The sequence below is a fragment of the Chanos chanos genome, chromosome 1 (genome assembly GCF_902362185.1).
Source record: "Chanos chanos chromosome 1, fChaCha1.1, whole genome shotgun sequence".
Taxonomy (NCBI): Eukaryota; Metazoa; Chordata; class Actinopteri; order Gonorynchiformes; family Chanidae; genus Chanos; species Chanos chanos.
Window position 1 is genome coordinate 23,418,385 of NC_044495.1, and position 18,107 is coordinate 23,436,491.

Here is an 18,107-nt window from a genome sequence, read left to right on the forward strand (position 1 = left end):
GAAGAGCTTTGTGATCACCCACGCTGACCCTGAATCTCAAAATGTAACGCATCAAAATACACACACACACACACACACACACACACACAAAAAAACCATGTCCTACCAGAGCCTAGCAGACAACAAATCAATTCAGCCCCTCGCAGTCTGAGATCTAACAGAAAGCTGAACCCTCACTGAACCCGACTGACCCAAAGGAGTTGTAACACAATCAGCTGTACCTCCAGAACAAATGTAATGCGAACAACCCAAAATGAGATGAGGGAGGGGTGTCGCAATTGTAATGACCCAACATGATATTACATCAATACACCAAAGAAACATTCACCTGAGATGACCCATATGCTTAAAAAAAAAAAGAGAGAGAGCTCGTCTAACTGAATGCCCTGTCCCTTTGGGCAGCTCTCTGTCACTCTGAACGCCATCTGATTCCGTCTCTTGTTGTCTTTCCTGATGTGACCCTGGCTAAGGGTGCTGTTGTTGAGCCCCAGCATCACAGATTCTCTTATCAGTCTATGAGACACTGAACCACCCCCCCCACCCCCTGCCCCGCCCCGCCGGCCACGCGTCAGCTCAGCACTCAGCCTTCATCCTGTCACATCCATCACTCACACTGACCTCAGGACTGATCTCACTATTGATTTTGGCAGTGCTCTGCATGGCAGTCTTTTTCAAAAAAGGGGCAGAGCTAGTCATTGTTTCATGGATTTTTGGGTTTGAACAAAATAGGAAATTTCCTGTTTGCCAGATCCAAAGGATGATAAATGATAGATTGAATGTAACTATGACACTGTTTTTACTGGACATTTTCATACTCTTTAGTCTAGCGAGGTCTAGTCTACAACAATTAAGAGATGGGTATTTCAAGCTTTTCTGATATATTAAAAATTGAAATACACTGTTCATATGGGATGATATTTCTCATGATATGATGAATAAATTCACTGGAAACTGGATCCATAATGTCTCCATTAGAGTTTAAGCAAAAGTAGTTTACAGAGTGGGTGGGTAGAAGCTGTTTTAAAACCTATAATATCTGAAATGGAAAAAAAGGGGTAGACATGTGTCACGGCTGGTGGTGTGGTGCAGGACCCAAGTGCAAAGACACGATGGTTGAAGGTGAAAAAACGGAAGGCTTTACTTAAAATGAAGACCATAATACAGTGCAAACAAATAACAAAAGCCGATAACAAAAAGGTGCAGCATGACAGTGCGCAAAATACACAAACAACGATAGACAAAGTACAAGGCAAACACTAGGACTTAAATAGAGGGAGAACTAAACAGGGCAACACAGGATTGGTAGAAATTAACAAGGTAATAATTGGACAAACAGGTACAGGTGAGGGGCGGAGACACAGAGAACAGGAGCACAAAGACATGTCAAACCAAAAGTCCAAAATGGCGGTGCAGGTTGTGACAGAGCCCCCCCCTTAAGGGGCGGCTCCAGACGGCCCAAAAGAAAAACAAAAGTCCAGAACAGACCGGGTGGGTGGGGGGGCGCACAGAGGGATGACCGAAGGTGCTGCAGCCGACGGGCCCCCTCTGCGGCCGAGCAGGTGAGGGGTTGGCTGGAACAGATTTTCCAAACTGGCAGAGGAACAGGAACGGAGCAGACTCTTCAAAACAGCCTCGACGTTGGCTAGAGGGCTGAGCTGGGTCGGGGAAAGGGCCTCGGGAACAGGACAGGGCGTCAGCACGGGAGCCGACCAGGACAGGGCGTCAGCACGGGAGCCGACCTGGGCCGGGAAAGCGGCCTCGGGAACAGGGCAGGACAGCGCACCCTCCATGGTGCGCCGGGCAGCGCACCCTCCATGGTGCGCCGGGCAGCGCATTCCTCGCGCTGGGCAGCGCACCCTCCATGGTGCGCCGGGCAGCGCATTCCTCGCGCTGGGCAGCGCATCCTCCATGGTGCGCCGGGCAGCGCATTCCCCATGGTGCGCCGGGCAGCGCATTCCTCGCGCTGGGCAGCGCATCCTCCATGGTGCGCCGGGCAGCGCATTCCTCGCGCTGGGCAGCGCATCCTCCATGGTGCGCCGGGCAGCGCATCCTCGCGCTGGGCAGCGCACCCTCCATGGAGCCTTCGGAGTCGCTGCTTGAAGAGGGGGATTCAGGGTGGCAGAGACAGGAGACCCAGGAGCGGACACAGCCCTAGAGATGGTTGGGCCCAGCACCACAGTCCATGTGGTGCCTGGGTCTAGGGCTGGGAGCCCCCCCCCAAAAAATTCCCCCCCCGGGTTAGGGGCTGGAGAACCTACCGAGAGAGGGAGCCCCGCCGCACCCAGGTCAGGAGCTGGAGCCGTCTCTGCCTGGGAGACAGAAGTGTCTGCTGGGTCCTTGTTGGGTCTATCGTTCTGTCACGGCTGGTGGTGTGGTGCAGGACCCAAGTGCAAAGACACGATGGTTGAAGGTGAAAAAACGGAAGGCTTTACTTAAAATGAAGACCATAATACAGTGCAAACAAATAACAAAAGCCGATAACAAAAAGGTGCAGCATGACAGTGCGCAAAATACACAAACAACGATAGACAAAGTACAAGGCAAACACTAGGACTTAAATAGAGGGAGAACTAAACAGGGCAACACAGGATTGGTAGAAATTAACAAGGTAATAATTGGACAAACAGGTACAGGTGAGGGGCGGAGACACAGAGAACAGGAGCACAAAGACATGTCAAACCAAAAGTCCAAAATGGCGGTGCAGGTTGTGACAACATGAATTAGGTTTTTTTTTTTGTCACACGCTCACACACACACACACACACACACACACCCACACTCACAGACCAGTGTTTGTAAATATTGACTTGAGATGTGTGGGAAAAGTCTGCACAGTGGCAGACGGCCAAGTTACTTACATAATTACATACAATATGTATATAGCAGTGAACGGAGTGGCAAAACAGTTTTTCATTTGGTTTTAAGAACAAAACTCACAAATATATTTGGTTTGTGTGGGTAAATGTTCTCATACTTTGATTCTGTAGATGCATATGAGCAATTCATAGAGTGTCTGATAGCCACATGGTATGCTTAATTGACACCAAGCACACACACACACACGCACACGCACACGCACATTTATACACACACACACACACACACACACACACACACACACACACACACACTCACACAAACACACAGTGGAGTTTTGTTTTGAACACCCCAAACATTTACAATGTCAAATGGAAAAAGAGACACGTTTCAATTAGCTGCTCCGTCCAAACGGGCATAAACAGCAAAGCTCTGCTTACACACTGACTGCGTGGCCCTGCTGAATAGACCCATAGAGCCTCTAACCACAGCATGGAGACAGGCAGTCTACTACACCGGTGGGGGGGCATTCTCACACCAACGTTACTGTGCTGTGAGTGTGAGTGGGCGTGAGTGTATGGTGAGGTGTAGAATACCACTTTGTGTAAGGGTGGGCAGGGCCGGGGATCCCCTGTGCTCTCCTTGTCTGTCCCACAGGTTTAATAGAAAATATAAACAGAGAGAGAGGGAAGGGTGTGCAGGAAAAATTCCTCTTTCATTACAAAACTCTACTGTGTGTGTGTGTGTGTGTGTGTGTGTGTGTGTGTGTGTGTGTGTGTGTGCGTGTGTGAGTCTCTCTCTGTGTGTGTGTGTGTGCCGTGTGTGTGTGTGTGTGTGTGTGTGTGTGTGTGTGTGTGTGTGTGTGTGCGCGTGTGTGTGCGTGTGCGTGTGTGTGCACGTGTATGTGTATACAGAAGCCCTCAAATCTCTCAGCGTGACTGAACACAGAACACACACACACACGTGCTGCTTGGGTCCCAGAGATGCATGGCAATATGGATTTAATTGGTCTTATTATCCTAATCATAGGCTTGACATGATAGCAAAGCCTCTGGGACGACAAAGGGCAGTGGCAGAAAGAAAGTGAAGAAGTGATGCATGGATGAAGGTGACATGACAAGCTGAATGGTTTGCTTATCAACCATTTCCTTTCACATTTTCATTGAAACTGCCCCGATGTAATAGCTCGATACATATACTGTATGCGAGTGTTTTTTTAACTCCAGTCCTAGAGACACCCTGCCCTGTACACATCTTTGTTTTAACTCTCCGTTGTCGCAACTGATTGAGCTGATCAAGGGCTTGATGACCACCTGACCGGTGAAATCAAGTGTGAGGGACAGATTGAGAATCACTGCTCTCATTAAAGGAGGGTTAAAAGAGGGAAATGCAGTGCAGGGGGTCAGCAGGACTGGAGCCGGAAACCACTGCTGAATAAAATCCCAAAAGGAAAAAAACTGTTTTCTGCATCTGGATGACCATTAACTGCCAGCAGTAATAACATTAGGAGGAGGTGCGAGTATAACCCGCAGTGTGATGTGATGCCAAACGCCGTTGAAGCCTTCTCTCTCTCTTTCTCTCTCTCTCACTCACCCTTCATACAACTCATTAGTGGGGCAGAACAGGGACCACCTGACAGCATGAGAGAAGTTGTGGGGGGATAGGGGTGGAGGATGATGCCGGTCACAATGACGATTTGCAGGGCCGCTGCCGGTGAGTGAGTGAGTGTGTGTGGGTGTGTGTGTGTGTGTGATGTTTGACTGACAGGTGACACCCCACACCTGCCTCTAGTGAGCTGCTGGAGCAGTGAAGAACAGGCTCTTTAGCCCCCTGGGGAGGGAATGATGGAGTGCTCGTCTATGGCATTATGTCCCCTCCCCCACCCCCTTCTGTTCACCACTAATTGCCCTGGCTCCATAACACCTCCCTTAACCCCCCCCCCCCCCCCCCCCCCCCCGCCTCCACACACACACACACACACGTTAGATGGGGGAGGGTAAAAGGTAGAGGGGATTGGCTTCTGTGTACCATCTGTTCCAATTCCTGACCCTCAACCTCACCACACCCCACCTCCCATAGTCCTCTGGGATTTTTCTTTCCCTTCTTTTGGCTCAGTAAATGGGACCACTGCTGTGGATCATCACAGAATATGGACACACCCAAATCCCAGGCCAACTCAGCCATGCACATAGTTGTATTATTAACATGTGCCAACACTCAGTCACATGCACAGATAGACAGACAAAGGTCTTGTAACAAGTGTCTGTCTCCATTGTGTGCCTGCCGTATTGTTCCCCCATGAGAAAGGAGACACTCTGCCCTAGTCTGTGAATGACAGGACAATACAGAGAGGAGCTGAGGGGCTGTGGTCGCTCTTTAAACATGCTGACTGGGCCAGAGACTCACGTACACGTGCGCAAACTCTTTCAATTTGAAAAAAATTTCCCCTTATGTCAGTATTGAAGATATATGTTGTTGGTGGCAACATTATATGAAATATTTCTTATGCGTTTCCCTTTCCTCCTCTTGGAGTAAGCATTCAGTCTGTCATGGATTTTCCAGCCATTCACAGATTCTTCTTCTTCTGTTTCTTTCTTCTTTTTTTTTTGCGGAGTAAGCTCTCTCTAATACACCACAGTCAGATTTCAGCTGAACATGTACTGAGCCTATACAGCTTTCCACTGTACTAACAGCTTGTCTACGAATACTCAAAGGCATTAAATGCTGCTATTGTCCACTGGGAATTGTAGGATAACTATGTGGGGATTCCATTCAGACCCCATGGGATAGATTTAGATCTTGTGCAGTGTTAGGGGGAGAACAGAGGGTAACATTAAATCACCTGGGAACCTAGAATCTTGTTTTTATACCTGGATTAACATTCTTGTATGAGGGATTCATTAAAAAATTCATTCCCCAAAATGCTTTCAAAATAATGTGCTTCTGGGTGTCTGTCTGACTGATTACATTAGAGGTAAATGAGTTCAGGTATAGCGTACCAGAAAAGTATAGAGTATGTCCACCCCACACACACACACACACACACATGCACATGGCACACACACACACACACACACACACACACACAAACACCTAGTGTGTGGCAGTAACATTATGGTGAGGTTCCAGACTAAGAGAAATCTATTTGTCTCTACCCTGCTGTCTTGTGCTTCCACTTTTTAAATCCATCTGATCTTTTCTAGGCCCACGCTGCCAGGGAATGCCATTGTGTATAGGGGCTCCGAGGGGCTGAGGTGTGTGATGCTGTGCCAACAGGCAGGCAGCCATTATCACTCTAAAACTGATAACCACGATGTTCCTGAAAATAATGTAGAAGGCTGTCCATTTGTGTATTTGAGGGGCCTAACTTCCTTACCACACAGCCACAGAGACAGCTCTCTCAGTCATGCAGAGGGCTATCAGTCTGTGTCAGAACTCAGTGTGTGTCGGAACTCAGTGTACTCACTGTTTTTTGGGGGGGGGTTTTCTGTTCAGCTCACACCTCTGCAGTACACACAGTCCTTCACACACACCCTGTCAGTGTTTGAAGTGGATTCGTCTCATAACTGATGTCCTTCTTTACAACTATCTCTCATTTCTCTCGATCTTTCTAAACCTGGTTCTCTTGATTGTGCTGATTCACAGTATGGCAAAATGAAACACTGAGGAGCCTGCCTAGAAAAAAAAGCAGATGAAATGTTTATAGTTACCAAAGGACAAGCTGTCGTCACACAGCTTTTCTGTACGTGTACGTGTGATATGTACTCTTTATTATTACGATGGGTTGATTTGATCTGCAGCTGGTGCTGACCCCACCTGTGTCTGGCACATGTGGTCAGGGTTGTGTGTCAGCCCTGCAGATGTTTGTAAGCATGCTGGCACTTTCACTGACACAGGTCATCCGTAGGTCATGCCGTGTCCTCCAGCAGATGGCCACTCTCTTCTGTGGTGTTACAGGGGAAAAGAGCTTGTCGTTGTGCACTCACGTGGCTAATGTGACAACAAACACATCCACGAGGTCAGAAGTGTGCGACGTGTGCCAGGGTCAGCGAGGTCAAAGGTCACAGTGGCCACAAAGCCATTCTCCTCTGCTGAGGTCAGCTCTTCTAGAGGCCATAGTCCTTTCATGAGTTTTTATTGGCTTGCAGCATGTGACCCAGCATTAATTAGTCAGTCTCTTTGGATTTTTCCAACTGATCAACTAGACAAACTAGATGATAGATAAAAGATCTCCGACCACACAAAAAAGCCAAATCCTGTTTTGAAGCATAGGATAGAGACCATTTGGCAACACTTTTAGAAAGATGTAAAGTATTCATGACATCTAACAAGAAACACTCATAAAACTCAGGAGACCAACATAATTATTTATATCAGCATTATTTCAATGTTATACAATATCCTTGTTGTTATACAAACACTCATAAAACTCAGGAGACCAACATAATTATTTATATCAACATTATTTCAATGTTATACAATATCCTTGTTGTTATACAATAACAACAGCCTTGGAAACAAATACCACAATTAAATGTCAAAACGAAAGTCTCATTTTCATTAAGATGAGAATGTGAAGCTTCTATGCCATGAATGGCTCATGGTGAAGATGTTAAAAATTAGTATGGGGTGTTGTATTGCTGATCATTGTACATTTTCCACAGACATGTCCATCCATAATTTCTCCTCTGATTATTTTCTATTGTACCTCCATGTGTCTGCGCGTGTGATTGTGGTCTATGTTTGAAGGCTCCTGAGGTTGAGGGGGATTAGGGATATGGAAAAAACCCTGCAGAATAGTTTCCTTAAATCTTTACAGACAGATCACACGGAAAGAGTTGTGGCAGCATAACACACAAGATTGTGACATACCCCCCCCCCCCCCCCCCTTCTCTCAGCTCTCAGCTGTGGGCCTGTCTCCCATTATCTCTGAGAAATGTCTGAGCTTGATTTATTTGTTGAGTTGACAAGAGCTTCCCCAATTTTCTGTGCCTGGATATGCGGGCAAGTATGTTTGTCTGCATAGGCTCACCTGAGGCCATTGCTTTGCAGAGTCTGGTTTTGAATTTCCTCTAGCGGAAAAGGTAATTAAGAAAGGATGAGCACTCTCTCTCTGTTTGTGTGTGTGTGTGTATGTGTGTTTGTGTGCGCGTGTGCTTGTATGTGTGTCTTTGTGTCACCCCATCAATCAGCAGTACCACCTCACAGCCTTCATCTCCATCTCTCTCTCTCCCTCTCTCTCTCTCTCGTTCTCCATCTCGTCGCTCTTCCAAAATTCAAAACTCCGAAAATTCCTTCCCGCTGACATCAGTGGATTCCGCTTGCTTGTTTAGCGGTAAAGCTCTCCTGTTTTCGTCACCCTATGCCTGTGAGTGCCAGCCTGCAATAACAGCACACTGGCATGTATGGAATGCTGAAAAACATGGATTAGCTCATCCGCTTGTTGTCTCAGTGCCCTGTTTGTGATTCTTTAGCCCATTGTGCGGACCAGAGCTTTTTCTCCATCCACCATGGGAGTCTCCGTCTGAAGCTTTCTGATCCCTGTGTCTTCCTGCCTATCACTAAGGCTACAGTGAGGTCACACTTTGTTTACATCATACTCACTGTTCTGTTCATGTTATTGGTTCACTATTTGGTCAGTCGTTCTACGGCTCACTATGTCTCTCAGACTAGCCACAGTCTCTCCACAGACAAGTGAAGTCTAATGAATAAAAACAATGTGTAACATCCAGTGATTCATACTGGTCAGATTAAGCCCAAAAATGTGCTAAATTTCATAGAGCTCAAAATTTATTTATCTTTTTTTCTTTTTTACTGCTCATGAATTTGATGTTAAAATAGTCTCCCAAACCCCCTCCCACGATTATTTAAAATTTTTGTTTGAGGCGATACTGCCATCTCCTGGTATGAGTGTGATATCTTAAGACTGCGAGAAACAGGAGCTCTTGTCACTGCAGCAGTCACCAAAGGGTGGCAGAGTTTATCTATATTTCTGATAAGACGACAGAAAGACTTTGATGTATTCATATTCAGTTGAAAGTCAAATTCACTCATTAAGCCAAAATCATCTTTCTAATTCTTCACTTCAGTAAGAAGAGGGAAATTTAACATCATTAATGCCTGTATGACCTAAATTAAGCTTTGTCAAACAGAGACTAATAATGTTTTGACAGAACAAGATACTTCATGGAATTCAATTGAATTTGTTGTTGTTGTTGTTGTTGTTGTTGTTGTTATTCTCTGCCTTCTCCCCTTTCTTACTTGGAGCAGGATTTTTCCACTGGCCAATTGCTGCTTGACCATCATTGTTAAAGCAACAGGTTGTATTTTGACAAAAGCTATCAGCTATAATTGTCTTTCAAGTCACCCAGCAATACAGTCCCCCTCATAATAACCAGTCTTCATTCATGGACACTGCACAGCAAACAAACTGACATTGATAACTGCAGACAGGGAAGACAAGGCTTAGTATCACGTGATAATATTTTCACTGATGATGTAATTTCTGAGCCGTAATGCTGACATAAAGTTTCTTGTTTTCTGGCACTAGTAACTCTAATTTTTTAAAAGATACATTTACCTGTCAAGCTCTCCTATGATCTTGTGCATACATCTGATGGACTTTGGACACGTTAAACCTTCGTGTTGGTGTTTCTGTGTTATTAAATCGATCTCAAAACAAACAAGAAGGACACAGTCACCATTTAGCCTCATGGAAAAATAAACAATTTAAAACATGGTATTACTGTGAATGAAAGGTGTTTGGTACTACTTTACATTTACGGAGTAACATTTACATGCTGAAATCTGTTGAGGTTAGCGTCAGATGTCATTACAGTAGAGATGAGGAAATAAGTTGCCCTCTTTCAGGATCTGTTTACAGCTTACAGGAAGCACCTCTTTGCTGAACTACATATCTCTTACCATGTGGCAATCCAACCTGGCTGCTGCACCTTCGTAAACAAGCATGTCACTGTTTGTTTGTACGTCACCAGTATACAGGGAAACCAGTGTTTTCATCCTGTTACAGTTCTGAGCAGGCCAAAGGATTTGCTTAAACAGAGACAATAAGACAGGATAATACTATGCCAGTTGGTCTCTATTTAGGTTTTATTCTGGTGACCCACGCTTACCTAGTTTTTGTCATTTCATTCAGTTCTCGTTTTAAGTTTAATGTTTCAGCACAATCTCAATCAATCTTTAACTTCTTCTTCTTCAAAAAAAGAATGTGGAAATGCTAACATGTGGAAAATTACTGAAAGAACTCCCACACAGATATTTGTCTCTTTCTATCAAACCCTGGATGCATCAGGTTTCACCAAATCAGCAGTTTCTTATCTGTTATGAATAAAACACTTAGACTTGCCAGAGGATATCCTTTCATGACGATGAGTTTGGCTTTTTTCCTATATTGATTATGGTTTGATGTAAGATAAACTGCTGCCAGGTCTATGTAAAACTTTCAACAGAAGAAATAGGTTATGTTTAGGCTAGTCGATGTACATACCCAGTGTTTTGCTTTTTTGTAGTTGCCACTAATAGGTCATCACACAGGATCTGGAAAAATCAGAGCAGTGTTTTACACCTTCTCCTAGAGGGAAAAAAGCTTTTTAACACTTGAAAAAAGTTACCTTTTATCTGTAGTACTGATATTAGCACAAAACATTCTTGATTTGGATTTAATTTAGTTTTGAGGTCGTTAGATTTATGTTTATTTAAGGTTAGTTTCTGTTTTAGTTTCAGTGGTGTCTATGATAACCCTGTTAGCAAAACAAACTGTGATTTTCATAGACTGTAAATGCTTGCTTTTTATTACATGCAGCAGACTGCATTGGTTAAAAACACACACACACACACACACACACACACACAGGCACACGCACACACACACGCACACGCGCACACACACACACACACACACACACACACACACACACACACACACACACAGGCACACGCACACACACACGCACATGCGCACACACACACACATGCACACATACACACACACACAGTAATTAGTGTGACCATTTTTCCATCAGTCTTCTCGGTATATCTGTTTTTCTATCAGTCCTCCTGACATGTGTGTGCTTCATTTATAATGATTTAAGAGACTCCAGGCCAAGTTAAGTGAGTTTTTTGTTGGCAGGCAAGAGAGTATTCTTTGTCCAAAAATATGAGGTGTCATACATAATTACAATGAATTGTTTGAAAATAGGTAAAGTCGTATTTTATCATCTTTATTTTAAAAGTGCAAATGTAATTTCTTATTTTTTCTGCCTTGGGCACATCCCAAAAATGTATCTCACTCTAAACCTTACACTGTGGAACAGAGTCACAGTGTGTCAGGGTAAAAAGTGTGTTTAGATTTTATTTTCAAATGTTAAAAAATGTAAAATGGCAGTATAGCTGGAGACATTAAAAACAATTCACAAATTTGTAACAAAAGAGAACATTATTCACTTTGTAACAAAAAGAGTTAACATTGAAATACATTCATTATACAGATACAACTACGGTTAAAAAAGATAAATATGACATTTTGCTGAAGTATTTTACATAAGCAAATTACAACTTCAAAAGCACTCAGGAAACAAAAAAACCTCACACTGAAAAATATTTTGCAACATCACTTACAACATATAGTGTACCAGGAAAACATGTTAACAGCTACCGATGAAAAATACCAAAAATTTAACGTTAAAAACAGTGCTTTCACCCTCTTAAGTCTTAAACATTTAAATCTTCTGTAGATTCTACCAGTAAATTTCTTCTCTCCGAGTTTTCAAAAGGTGGGTTGTTTGCATTTTGCATTTTGTGGTGCTCGTGTGGGACGCTCTTCACCATGAGGTTTTCAGTAAGCGTGTTGGCCGCTTGACAATAAACACCTGAAAAAAAACGTCTTGCTTAGTTTCGGATGTGGAACACCGAGAGTGATTTTGCTATCGATTTTTCAAAACACTTTACGCGCCGACATAATATAAATATTATTTTCAGGGGTCATTCAGCCCAAAGTAGAATGCTGTACCTTAATGACTGCGTAAAAAGGGTCTCATTTGTGGCCCATTATTGCACTTTCTTAATCCTCTAAACTAAAGCATTATTACAAGCAGCTTTTTCAAGGAACTCACTGCTAACGTTGGACATCTTACCTGTACAGTATCCAGGTGGTAAATGGACCTCTCTTTGAACCTTCTTTATGCGTCTTACCTGATAAACTGAACACAGCCAGAGATGAATACTTACAATTCAGTCAATCTGTTTGACACACTTAATATTAAAATATCTTCACTAGAGATCAAGTTTGATGTGCAAACTTTTTATGACAATATAATCTGTATATCATTTTTATTATAACGCTCTGTATGCATCTCTCATGGAGCAATGAAAAAGGGGATACCTATTATAGCCACACTTGTCACTACTGTTGCAACCAGCGTAGCTGTCATTAAGGCAACTCCCGGAGCCACCAACCACACTAACTCCCAGTGGCTCTGACTGTTATTGGACATGGATTCAGACAGGACCTCTGTTTTTACAGCTGCAAACATGAAAACAAGCAAATATGAGCCAAGACTTCAGCTTTCATGTACTATAGCCTTCATTCTCTGAAAAAACTGTCAAAGACCTGCAGTTAAGCATTCAAGGAGAGAAACAGAAAGAGAAAAAGGAAAAGACAAAGACTGACAGGGAGGAACAAAGAGTAAGAAAGAAAGAGATGGAGAGAGAGAAAGAGAGGCGGTGTGTGTGTGTGTGGGGGGGGGGGGGGGTCCTGAAGAGTTTTCCAGATTATTTTCATGTTTTGAAGCACCTTCACTGAAAATCATCAAAGGTGTTTGCACAAAGCAAGTTTGATCTTGTTCAAAGATGTAAACACGAGCAGAGCTATGATGAAACAACCCTATACCCACAGGAGCATTTCCCAAGCCAAGCACATCAGTAAAAGAATTACACTGTCGATGATTTGCAATTTAACCATCAAACACTGAGTACATGCAGCAATCCTTCTAAGTGATATTTTGTTTTCTAGGCCCATCTTGCCCTCAGATAATAATGGTTTATTGACAAAACTCTCCATTTATAAAGTTTCGAAATAGAATACATTTCAAAGCATGGAGTTCTGGACTTACAGCATTGGAAGTGACATCTTAGAACAGTGACTGCATACTTAACATCAACTCTCTTCGCCTGTGAAGTGTGGAAACACAGAGATAAGATCATTCAGGCATTTTACCTTATAGGTACATATTGTATGTATAGGTGCATATTCTATGCTTCTTAAACTTACCATGATGCAGGAATTTGGGTTGCATAGGTCCTTAACTATATTTTGTTTAAAATTTTTGGATCTTTCCTACAAAATCAGAGGACAAAATGTAAGTCTCATCTAAAAAGAATTTTTAGAGACATCTGAGATTTCGCAAATACATTAAACTTTCATTTAGGATAACTCATATGTCATTCATATCACCTGACAAACCTGAATGTTGGAAAACCCACATGTTTTTCTGATGACTGCAAGGGAAAAGTTGCCTTATGTATCTAAACCTCAGGCATGTATGTGGAAATTGACTCACCACAAGAGCAGAGACGGTTTGATTGCTCTCCTCACATAAAGAATGCCCAGTTCTGCTACATAGGCTCAGAGAAATGATGGATCTTGTCTCTGATGTCACCACAAGCTCCTGTTTACCATCTTGAGTGCTAACTCCCAGGGTCCATTCTGTGGAATAATATTGACAATGAATGAGGGACAGGTAGAAACATGAAACGACCATGGTAATCAGTTCACAAGACTTGCTGCAACAGGTATATGGTCTTTACAGAGCTCAAGATTGTGAACGCCGGGGACACTAATTTTATGTATTTTTCAGGTATCTTTCATTTCTTATGAGCATATATTCTGAAGATAGTCTTCAAACAATGGTCCTGTAATTGCATTTTTTTTTTTTTTTTTTACCTGGGAAATTCCCCTGAGTAAACGGGCATTTTATCCAGGAGCCAGCCTCTGTGGTAAACTGAAAGAGCATAAACCATGAGAACAAAACCCTCAGCCAGATAGAGAGTGTGTGGGCAGGATGGCAATGTTTATGTTCCAAGGTAGCAAATGTGGTTTACCTGGAGGCAACAATTCACAGAAAGTTCAATAGTGTATTGTGTCAATGGATGCCCTTACAAAAACAATTAAACCACTGAATCAGAGGCCCTGAATGTGGATAATTATACTTACCTTCATGCAAAGCTGAGGATGTGGATCTACTGTGGTGAATGTAACCTGATGAGATATTCGAAGAGAGGACGTGTATGAGAATAAAGGGAATAAAATACTTAATTTTTTTATTTTGCAAGAGCATTTGTGTTTAAATGCTCCATTCTTTCTCTTTTTTCTCTAAAAAAGATCTAACAAAGATTAGAGAGTGAGTCATACTTTTTCTTTAGTGCTTGTCGGCAAGGAATTCGGGAGGTCCTGGCACACATTGGCAGCCACTGCCTGGCACAAGGTAATAAAACCCTCAACATGACACGCTGGCTCCCATGACAGCGTCTCCTCCACGGGGTCAAAAGTTATCCCGTTCCACAGCTCCTCAACATCTGGACAAAAATAGTTTAAGTCATTCTTTCCCGATCAACTTTCAGGTGTGGTGGGTTTTTCATGAACAAGGATCTTAAGTATTTTTTAACAATGTCTTTTGAATTCCTTACTGTTTTCAAATGGGCACAACTGGACCCTTGGGGCATCAGTCATCAATGACCAGCCCTGTGAAAGAGTACCATAATGATCAGATCACTTTAACACAATGAAGAAGAGTATGTGCAGTTGCATAAAACATTGAAGAAAGTTCAATACCTCAATGCACAGACAGGGAACAGGTCTGGAATATGGGAGAATAGCATGCTTAAAGGGATCCTCTTTTTTTAACTGAAACAGGAAACAGAAAAGATTTACAGGGTGCTACACAATTTTGCAAAGTCATGTGGTTCAGACAGTGCCCTACTTTCCTTGCATTTTTCCCGTCAGACATTGTAAAAGTGTTTATTCTTTATATAGGAAGTTGTGAACTCCACCTGCAGAGATTATAATGTCAATGCGTTGACAATATATGGCAAAGAATGACAGCATCCTGCCAAAATAAATAAATAAATAAATACACAACAACTTTGTGAAAACTTGTTCTTATAATGCTTATACAGATTTCCATTAACTTTGCATATTGAGTTTTAATAGAGTCTCACCAGTGTGCGTGCTCCAGCCCCTCGACAAGTGTAACCCTTGTGACAGAGCCTCAAGAGGTAGTCCTTATCTTCTAGCATATCTGAAACGGTCAGTGCCAGCTCTTTCCTGGTGGAGTCCACTTCATACTCAATCCTCCCTGCTGTCATCAAGAATGACCATATGTTTTCAACCCATGACCTCATCTTCCAGTTAAAGAAATGGTCTGTCAGTAAGGCCGTTACTTAAAGCTGAGCTTCAGGAAATTCATGCTGCAGCAGGCCAAAGTACTTACTGATGCATTCTGGAACATGACGTCTTAGATTCTCATTACTGCAGTCTGCAAGAAGCAGATTAATGTTACATTGTCAGAACTATGGGTTTAACATCTGGTTTTTAGGTTCCCATCAGGGACCGTTACTGTGTCCCGTGTTTAAGATTTCCAGTGAAATTTATGCTGACAGTTATAATAAGTTATATTTACATAAATACCCTATGATATAGAACATGCCATAATGGTCAGATTCCAAAGAAAGCATATTTTATAATTACCAATAATACCACATTAAACACATGTGACATTACTTAGATACACTCCCCATATTTTTTGTACTCACGTGGGACAGAGTATGATTTTGTGAGGGTCATTTCACAGTACTTTGGCAGTGTTTTCAGGGTCACATCAATATCCTGACCTGGTGCGACTTCTAGGCAGCTGTCCTGAAGTTCCACCTACCCAGGAAATCAGAGGCAAATCACGGTATTTCAAATAAGTTTGCACGTGTCATTTCACGTCAGCTGATTCAAAGGAAACATTTTTCTGTCATGGAAAAAGGGTGGGAGGACCAAGGCTCTGATTATCTTAACCGCTAGACATAGTAGTACAAGGCGTGTGCTTGGGAAATACCATGACATGGTGTGGTGTAAGTAAACACAGTGTCAATGCAGGCTGTTTAAATGCTGATATGTATATAGCGTGCATGCCATTACCCGTGGTGAGCACACGTGCATACCTGCTCGTCTGCCAATCTCTCTCTCGCTGCTGCAGGGAATGTTATGGTCCTGCAACGTTCCATCATCCCCACTGTAAATATACATATGGTGATGCCCTGGATGGGTTCTGCGGAAGAAACTGTTGAGTTATTATTTCCTGTACTCCATTTAATGTTTGACAGTGCAACAAAGAATCACATGTGACAAGAGGTGTGTCTGTGGTATAATCATGTAGATGTACAATACTTAAAGTCTGATTTCGTGATCAGTCACAGACAGAATCAAAGGAGATTTTCCTCAAACATGACGTCTCTCACCCCTAACTGCACAGACACCCAAAGATAAACAAGATGATAACTAATTTGCAGGAGCTTATGCCTTCCAGTGAGGCTTTATTTTGATTGTGAATGAGTAAACAGTGTTGCTGTAATCTCTGAGATATTTATAGAAAGAAAACAGCTTCACTCCGACAGCACCCTGCTCCTGTCTAAAATCACTGAGACTATCCAGCAGTGTTCCACCGACATATTTAAGCCATCTGATAAACAAGGGGGATGTGTGTAGAAACAGCCCTATCCTGAACAACACTAATAGAGTTTAATCCAAGACAAGAGCTAAAGCACAACTCTCTTTTAAAAGTTACCAGTTGAGGGCTTATTCTAATCAACTGGTCGCTTCCTTACTTCAAGGATAAGAGGCAATGAGTAAAATTGATTACGTAATTCATACCATTTTCATAACACAAATTTACTCCTATTGTTGAGGTGAAGGATTGGGCCGATGTTTTCTTTGTGTGGGTGCACTGTCAACACCCAGTCAAAATGTGGTGAAGGAGTGAGGCAGGGAGCTACGCACCGCTGACTTGTAGAGTAGTGCTGACTCTAAGATGAAGAGAGCACCTCTGCCTCCCCTCACACCTCATGACAGTAGACACGGTCATATTGGTGAAGATGGTGGTGTTCATGTCCCTCGGCTGGTTTTTGCATTGTCCAAAAGACACTTAAAAATATGAAGCATAATGAGTACCACACTATGTAACAAGTTAACCTAATAATGTATCATTCTTTAAGACACACATTGTTGTGTAAAAAAAAAGTACAGTCATGAGTCTTTATGTTGGTGATATTGCTGTGCCTCTGACAACACTGAAATCAGCTTTTGGTCTGGCACGTGTTTTATAATGTGAGTGAGTGTTGAGTGAGTGTGTGTGTGTGTGTACTCACAGTGGGGCTTTGCTCTGCAGTGTAGTCCCTGTATAAGAGATATTAACCACAATCAGCAGCTTTTCAGGCATGCTAAGATGAGTTGTAATGCATGAGAATCACACATACCTGTGAATTACAAATATTTGCAATCCGACATCACAACAATGGCTATGACCATTAGCCGTACCAAAAGGAAACTGTGACAACTGTAGGGGATTTCCCAGCATGCTTCTCACCACGTATATCCTGGTTCCATTACTGGTCGAAGTATTATCCCTCAACTGTCACTATGTTTGTCGTGTGACCATAGTTATCTAATCTTGTCCACCATAATTAAGTCATTAAAATCAAAGAGGACAGGATGGAGTATTCTTTGAAAAGGTAGTCCTAAATAGATGTTTTTTTCCTCCAGAAGGAGGTTTCCCCAAGCATATTATCTCATATTATTTTGAATATGTCGTCATTTGACTTACGAGCATAACAGGTTGATTTATTGACTAACTGTGGTTTCTGTAGGCTGGCGGGGTAGAGACTTTTCATGCCAAAAATAGTACAGCAAAAAAAAAAAAAAAGAAAGAAAGAAATGAAAGGCACAACCGGGTGGCTCATTTAGACAGCAGCAGCAGTTGAACACATTAAGTCTCAATGAACAGTGCTATTGCAGACGTAATCAGACAGATAGTATTGTCTGTCATACAGGGGATGCCCTAAAATAAAACCATTATTATATGGCTATGAGCTGAACATAGGCAATGTATATGCATACTGAGTCACTACAGGGATTTAGTGAAAAGATCTGCCTGTCTAGACTACACATGTATGATGTATGGACATCTAAATACTTCTATTTTAGTGGACACCTAATGACATAGTCAGTGACA